Source organism: Vanellus vanellus (genome assembly GCF_965231255.1).
Source record: "Vanellus vanellus genome assembly, chromosome: 1".
NCBI classification, from domain to species: domain Eukaryota; kingdom Metazoa; phylum Chordata; class Aves; order Charadriiformes; family Charadriidae; genus Vanellus; species Vanellus vanellus.
In genome coordinates, this window is record NC_138905.1 from 49,941,522 (window position 1) to 49,949,968 (window position 8,447).

Below are 8,447 nucleotides of genomic sequence, written 5' to 3' on the forward strand. Positions count from 1 at the left end.
TGGGTATTCATGCTGCTCCATGATGTACTGGCTGGTGTTGTGGGGTGCGTGCATCCCTGGCAGGTGGAACCCTTCCATGTTCATGGGGCGGAGGTGCACACTTCCCTCTTCCAGCATCTCTGCTGGCAGGTGCAAGGTCCTGATGCAGGAACACTTCTTCATGTCCTGGACCTGCACTTCCTCTTGGCCACCGTGGCTCTGCTCACCCAACTGGTCTTGGTGGAGGGGCTTGATGCATTGTTGTCGATGGTGGTGGTGGTGGTGGTGGTGGTGGTTGTTCCTCCAGTAGTGGCCCTGCCAGCGTGCCTTCTCAGGCTGCTCATGCTGTAGCCCACGCACAGGAAACCTGTGCTGGCGACGCTGCCTCCTCCAGCCATTTGAGGAAGATGCACAAGGGCACTGCGCCATGAGGTGTTTCACTTTCTCCTGTTGCGCTAGCTTATAGCGTCTCTTAAAATACCGTTTTCTCCTGTGCTGCTGTTGCTTCTGTTGCCTTCGGCCCCTGCCAGCCCTGTTGCGCCACAGGAGGAAGCGGGACATGTCGTCCACCTGCGCCTGGTGCTGCTGCCTTTGCCTGGTGCCAAGGCCCTCATCCTGCCACACTTCACCATGCTGCCCAGGATTGACGGCAACCGGTGGTGCGGCATGTCTGGGTGGTCTGTGCCAGGGGTGTTCTCCTCTTCTGCTGGGGTCTGGATCTGCAACAAGTGCAGCATCCCTGTCCCCATGGCGTATTTTCAGCTGCGAGGCCTGGGAGGGAGCCCTGTAACTGGCCCACACCATGCTGAGACTCTGCTGTCCGGAGGAGGTTGTTCACCTGGGGTGGCCCGGGGGCAAAGTGACAGACTGCCTTGCCACCCTGCCTGGTGGAACCAGCGGGGCCTGTTTGTGACATAGGGGTGATGGCACCAGCCTTTGTGACCTCAGTCAGCTCGGGGCACAGGGAGCACCTGCGCCCCCCTCCTGCATAAGGCCAGGCCCCAGACCAGGTCTTAGCTTGACTGTTAGTCAATCTTAATTTTTGCTTGCCTTAAAGCACCTCGTAAAAGTGAGTGAATGTTACTCTGGCCGTGTGGTGGAGGAAGACGAGGAGGGACTAAGTAAATATCACAAGCTCAAACAGAAAGTCAGCAATGCCAAAAAGCCCTTCTCGCTCTCCTGACTCAAAATCCTGCACTTGGTTCTTTATAGCACCTGTTGAAACGAATTCTTGTCCTTTTATTGTGAAAGGTAGCAGGCAGGCCTATCTCAGGATTCGTTTTCTGTACATACTATATTTACATGACACAGGTGCTATCTGTAGCATGCCTTTTGTTGGCTTCCTGGGGTACAGAATAAATAAATAAATACATTTGTCTGCTCTAGTGACAGAAACAGCTTTATAAAAGACAGCTAGGTTGAAGACAGGTGTTATGCACTTATTTATGGAAAAACAGGTGGTGTGTCCTCATTCTCACCACACAAAGATAAGGGAGGGGTGTTTTTGTGGCTGTTTGTCTCTGTGGAAGTTCACAAGGCTTGTGTAGGTCAGAAGAAATAGGAATTTATTGGTTTAGCGTCCCTCTCCATCCACTGATACTGCCAGATGAGGTTCAACCTGTGTCCATCTGTTCCTGAGAGATGTCATCAAGGACTTTGAATTTTCATACTCGGTGATTAGAGCATCTGCATGGTATTACACCCTGAGACATAAATTGTTCTGATGGAATTTCTAGTCTATGTACTTTAATAAGTATTAATTAATGTTTATTAAATATAAAATATTTGTTTGCAATATTCTATACAAAAAGGATTTTTTCCTTTTTTTATTTTGTAGACTGATTTTTAAAAAACACAGCATCCACACAATGTTCCTTTGTTTTTCTATTTAATGAAAGCTGAAGTAATGGGAAACTCTTTCAAGATGAAAGGAAAAAAAAATGTGCATAGGATTACACTTACCAAACATAAACAAAGTCTCATCTACCCTTAATGTTAGATTTTGGTATGATACCAAGTATTACTATTTATCAACACACGATGGCAGTAGTAGTCCGTGAAATGATTAACAGATTATGTACATTAGTAAACCAAAATATCTCTTATGCCTTTTTTTCTAGAGATAGCTGCAAATTTTGCTTATGAATCTTGACAGTTACTGAGCGCAGCTCCACAGAGGAATGAAAAAAAAAAATAAAAGGAAAAAAAAATAAAAGGAAAAAAAAAATAAAAGGAAAAAAAAAAAAAGAAAAGAAAAAAGAGGAAGGTTCCTAGTCTTTGCTTAATCAAGGTGTCCGTAGCTGTTATTCCAGATGCAGTTTGTGATTTCATACTCCATGTATAAAGTGGCAGTCTGGTGATGTCCTTAACCATAGCAACTTTTTGGAAAGCTTCCTCTGACTTATTGTGTTAACTGTAGCAGGTTCTGTAGACATTCTTTACCTCCTGGTGAGATTGTAGCACTTCAGGGATCTTCCCAAATCAAAAGAAAGATTCTTTTAGCAGCCCATTCAGCTGACAATGTTTCGTTATCTGTGATCAATTTTGAGTTAGGTATCAAAAGGTTCTTGCTGGAGAGGCATAAAGGTTCCCTGTATTGACTAAGCAAATACTTTTTTTTTTGTCATTTCTTCTTCAATATGTCAAGAAAAAGCCTTTTAGACATGTAAAAGTGGTTTAATACTCACAGTGATCAGTTTGATTGGATTTGATGTCATTACTTATCTTCTTCTTGAACACTGACAGCTTCAACCTTTCCGCAGAATGTGTCTGCGTGGATTTCCTTTCAGATGAGCTGTTTGATAGTAACTAGACATTTAACATCAGCTCCCTGTTACTTAAATTAATTGCACAGTGTGGAACAGTTGTGGTTCTCATAGGTCTCCCAAGCTGAGTTAGACTGTTCCTGTGGCTGAAGGCACATTTGCACTGATCAATGGATGATGCTACCGAGATAATCCTGTATCCTTCTGGCTCCAGAAGCTAGCAGCAGAAATAACTGCATCTCTGCAAAAATCCTTGGTTAACAGGATTTACTGAGAGGGGCACAAGGGTAATGTTGCTGCCCTGTTTCAGACAGCTGATGCCCACCCAGCGCAGCTCAGTCCCCCAGGTCAAGAAATGATTTACAAATTATTTATTTGCCCTGCGACAGTCCCAGCAGATGGTCTCAGAAGATGTCAAACACACGGCTGCTGCACTGAACTGTCTATAAAATGTAACAGCAATCTTGTTCTTTTAAAACCAGCACTGGTTTAACTTTTTTGTTTTGCTAACAGAGCTCTTCTAAGCTTGTGGACTTCCTAGCAGAGAGGGACTTGCAAAAATTACCCCTGAAGAGAGAGGGCTCTCTCCACTTCCAGGACTTTGCCACAGGAGTGGCGGAAAACAGCTGCAGGTTGGCCTATACATGACTCAAACATGTAACCTTGGCAGCGTTAGTGCTAACTTCAGAACTATTTTCTGAAATGGGAAGAGCATCAACTGTATGACCTGTTAACACTTTCATGCAATAAGGGTAGTGTAAGGCCTGGTCAGTTAAGGAATTCAGAGCAGAACATACGTTTACAGACTGTGGATTCAGAATAAGTGGAAATACCATCCTGCAACCTGGACAACAGGACGAGGCAAGCCTGAAGACTTGATGCCATGCTCACTGCGTTGTCGTAACTGACTGGCGGGAGCTGCAGCTGTTTTGGCTATGTTCCATGGCACTAAGGTCCTGCAGCATAGAAGGCATCAGACACATCATTTGGTGTCCCACTCCGGAGCCAGCAAGTCAAACACTGCAGGTGTTTTCTGCAGGCACCCAAATTCTGTGTTAATAAGAGTAGACTAATGCACAAGGGGACAAGGGAGAGAGATAAGGAACTGAATTCAGCAAAGCACAGCCAATTTCCTCAAATAGGGCTTGGCTACAGAGAAGCTCAGAATCACTATTTGTTTGGGTTTTGTTTTTTAAATTAATTTAATTTGTACTCAGTTTTTTATTCTTAACAGACTTTCCAGGTTCTTGCCCCAATATTGAATATTTGGCAAAGAGAACTATCTGCAAATCTAACACCTTTTGTTTGTCACTCAGGTACTTAGACTCTGCATACAAAGGATGTACATGCTTTTCACTTGTGGGGGGACAGAGAACTTAAATTAAAGCGGTACACCTGTCTGCCTGTGTTGAAAATGTACCCCTTTGTATCCCACAGTTTAATTGTGAAACAATTATTTGATGTTAGGGTGGTCTGGGTCTGGGTTTGCTCCTCAAAATTCTGCATGATTCAGTTGCTAAGAGAAGCGTTTGCATTTTCAACTTCAGGGGAATAAGATTCTCTCCCTTTATTGTATCCTTCTGGCTTCACCACTTTTTCAAACCCACCCACCTGGGCACACACCCTTTTACCTACCATGAGTTTTCTATCTTATTGCCTGAAATTTATGTTAGCCTTTTTAATGGATGAGAACCCCAAATCTCATATACATTGCTCTTGAAATAATTACAGAAACTCATGTAAACATAGTTTTTAAATGCAACCGAATAAGAGTGAGGATAATGTTCTTGCAAATGTCAATAATACAAATAATGAAAATAGGCTCAGTGGCAGAAAACAGAAGAGATTACTATTTTTGTGTAAACATCCACTCACAATATAAAAGGGATCACAACTGATATTCTATATGTACAATGAATAAAATCGAGAATGTAGGGAGTGTGCTTGGCCTTGTGAACTTGCACCAGAATATTGTGCTTATTAATGTTTTGTTTGTTTGTTTGTTTCTTTGTTTGTTTGTTTCCCCTAGGAAGCACAGACTTATAGTATGAGCACAGGACTGGGTACAGCCTATAATGCTTTACACATTTTTCCTTTACACATTTTTTTCAAGGCTCTTCGTTGTTCTGGTTTTATCTATCTTTTGCTAAAATCAATCAGGTTCATGCACATTCACTTTGTAAAAGTAGTGTGAAGATAACTCAAGTAGAAAATTTCTAGAGGCTTTTCTCTCACAAAAGTCAGTGGAAAACGACAGCTGCACTAGGGCTCATGGCCTTGATAATATCCCCTGGGAATCTTCACAGCCCTTGGAAATAGAAGTCAGTAAGAATAGAGCTGTCAAGTTGCTGCATCTTCAGAGCTCTTTTTATTTCCTCTGTATGCCAGGCAGGGCATTTCTGACCGCAGGACACATTGTAGGAGCTTTTGTCGGCTTCTCCTTTGTTGCAGTTTTGGTACAACTTCTTTTGGTGAAATTTCACATTGACTTTTTGCCTGTCTCACACTTTCACTGTTGCAGAAGTCAAAATGTTTCTTTTCCCTAACACAGGCATGCGCTTGGCATGTGCTTGAATGGGGTAGTTGCAAGACTGCTTGAAAGACAAGCACAGGCTTAGAGTTTATGTTTGGCAGTGCTGTTGGAGGGGAGAGAGAAGCTAAGGCTTGGGCAGAGCAGGTAGCGCATGTACCCTGCAGGCTGAACATCTCTCTCAAACCTCTGAAAAATGGAATTTGGTAGCGGGCTTCAGGAGGTCTGTTCACATGAAGCAGCTCTGCACCTGAGCATCACAGCTGAGTTCCGTGAGACTCGGTCTGATTTGTAATGTGGAACAAAGACTGAAGTTCAGAGAAACCGCACAAAAAGAAAAAACATATACACAGAAACTGTGAACTACCTGGCTAATATTCCGCAACTGGATAAGGTCTACAGTATATTAGTATAGCTGACCACTATACAAGGGATGGAGTTCTGGTCTGTGGTTTTGGAGCTTTATTCCAAGTCAGGCTTTAGAGAGATTATATTCCATTTAGTATTTCTTGGCTTCTGGAGTACAATACTTGATTTTTCACAGAAATTTCTCCTTTTTTTTTTTGGCATACCCTTTCCTCACTGTCCTTGATCTGAGAGTAGCCTGTAAAACAGTCTTCTAATTGCACTTACGCACCACAGTATATGCTTGGGGGGCAGGTACCTGAACACCCACTTTCCTTTGTATATTCTTCACTGCCCCCCTCACCCCTTAAATTTCTATCTTTCCCAGAGCACATGTGATCCACTGGGAACATGAAGAGCTGGTGATGGCATGAGGGGTGAGGTGTGAATGAAAAGGAATGGCTAGAATCTCTTTAGCGTAAAAATACATGCAGCTAGAGTCTAAGACTTCTGGGGTTTTGCTGCTCTCCCTCCACCTTTCAGCAAGACAGGAGAGAACTAGAATAATCTCTCTCTGCTCTCAACCCTGCTTTCCTCCTCTCTTGCTTCATCATGCCATTCCATACTCTGTCCTTGCCTCAGCTTGCCTCCTTTCTTCCAGCTCAATCCCAGACGTTCTTTGGCAGCACAGCTCCTTCTGTTGCATTATATTCTGTAACCCCCTGGAAACCTATTTGTCCATTTTCTCTCCCTTGGTGGGCAAGTCACTCATTCAAACCTAGGAGTTCTTTCGCTTACACCTCCATTTTCTGGAGAGGAAAGAGCTTTACAATCAGCGTGTAAGGTAACCAGTTGAGGCTGACATACTTACGTAGATTTTATAGGTAATGAAACACATCTGGGTGCAAAAATGTCCCTGTTCTGTAGGGATCCAATATTCATGTTAATTAGATTGCCATAAAATGTTGCGATAGAGAGTCATCGTCTTACGATATTGCAATAGAGAGTCTGCTGCTGCTGCTGCTTACCTGCTAGGCACTGGAAAAACAGTTTACTTGAACTGGAGCATAAGGCAATGTCTGTACCTATGTTAACTATGTGAGCTTGACTAGCTAGTTCTCTTTGGAAGCCCCTGGAGATAAATTTGCACTGCAATACTAGGACTCTTTTAGAAGTAATCTTGTCTGCATGGCACTGGCAATATCTGTGGGATGTCGGAAAGATATGTTAATGCTGCAGGCTAAATGGCTAAATTAGGCAACGTTCAACCTGTCTGTATATCAGGGACATGAGTGCACAGACATTTAAACCCAACACAGAATCACAGTTGTTTTTCGAAGTGTGCCCCAAAGCCTGCCCAAAGCTTGTGTCAGAACATAGGCTTACGCCCAAGCAATGCAGAAGCACAGAAGGGGATGGTGGGTGCAAGCTCTGGCTGTTGTTTAAAAAGCAATGCATACGTACCCTCAGAGATCATAACCTTTTGGAGACAGTGTCCACTATCAGCGCAACACATTGACAGAGAAAGAGAGTTCAAAGGAAACAACAGCCCAATAGACAAATGATATTTTTCCTCCTCAATATTAGTTTTCATTTGATTGACAAAACAATATAAAGCTGATTATTTATGTGTAGATTGACAGAACAGGGAAACTGAGTCCCAAAGGTAAGACAAAATGGCTACAGAACAAAGTAGCGTGAATTCTATGAATTTAAGGATGTACTGCACATCATCCTTTTGACCACTAAACACAGTACTGTAGGTTCAGATTTTAGGCCTGAAACAACATCTGCAGCTTGGAAGGTTTTGGTTGGTTGTTTGATTGTTTTTGTTTTGTTTTTGTTTTTTTATCATTGCCTTTCAGTTACTATAAGAGAGAATAGAACTGAAGGATGGACGAAAAATATTGTCTCAGCTCTAAGAGCATGTATCTAAGAACAATTCATGTCTTCGGAAGGAAATGTTAAAATGAAGATAGCTGTTGTTCTACAGCTTGTTCTGCATAAGTATCTGAAAACAAAGAAAAGTTATTTTAAACAGAAGTGAAGGGTCCATCTGTTATGTTTGGTTTGGAATTCTTTTGTCTATCTAGATTTCAAGTAAGACTGTCAAATGGTAGAGGTATGGTCATCAAGGCAGTCATTGCAGCCTGCTGTATTTCCTCACCTCTGATTTTAGCCTGTCTGAGGCTGTTGCATACAAACCTGCTGTCCATGTTCCCAGTGTGTTCTCTTCCAGAAAGTGGTGGTGAGGGTGAAGAATGTGGTCTCTGTGAACCATTGCCTCGCCCAACAGAAATTTAGCAAGTCAACTTCACTTTTACATTTTAAATGAGCGTGTATGTTCAGCTAGATGAAAGGCAGCTTTGATATTAAACAAATATCAATTTATGTATGTGGAAGGATTTGTTACATTTTATGGGGATTTTTTTGGCTGAAGTTTTTCATCAAACCTTTATCACTGAAGATGTGCAGGTGTTATTTGCTGCTTGTCACTGTAGAACAGAATGAGCAGGTACCGGTGTTCTATCTCGTGTATATTTTCTGGGGGATTGCTCCCTAGAAAAATATATCAAAGCTCCCCCACAAATGGAGGAGAGTTGTGCAAACTATTGACAGACAGGGAATTTCCTAATCTTGAACTGGTAAGACTTTTAAACAGTAAAGCAGAAAAGCTCAGTGGAATTGCTTGAAATAATTAGAACCTAAGTCACGGCTCCACAAGGATATTTGTTATTTGGGTCTCTGAATTCTGGTTCTCAGTATATTGAACTGCATTATTTTGTATGAATGTAAAAATATGTCAAGGGGAGTTTTTTCCACTTCCT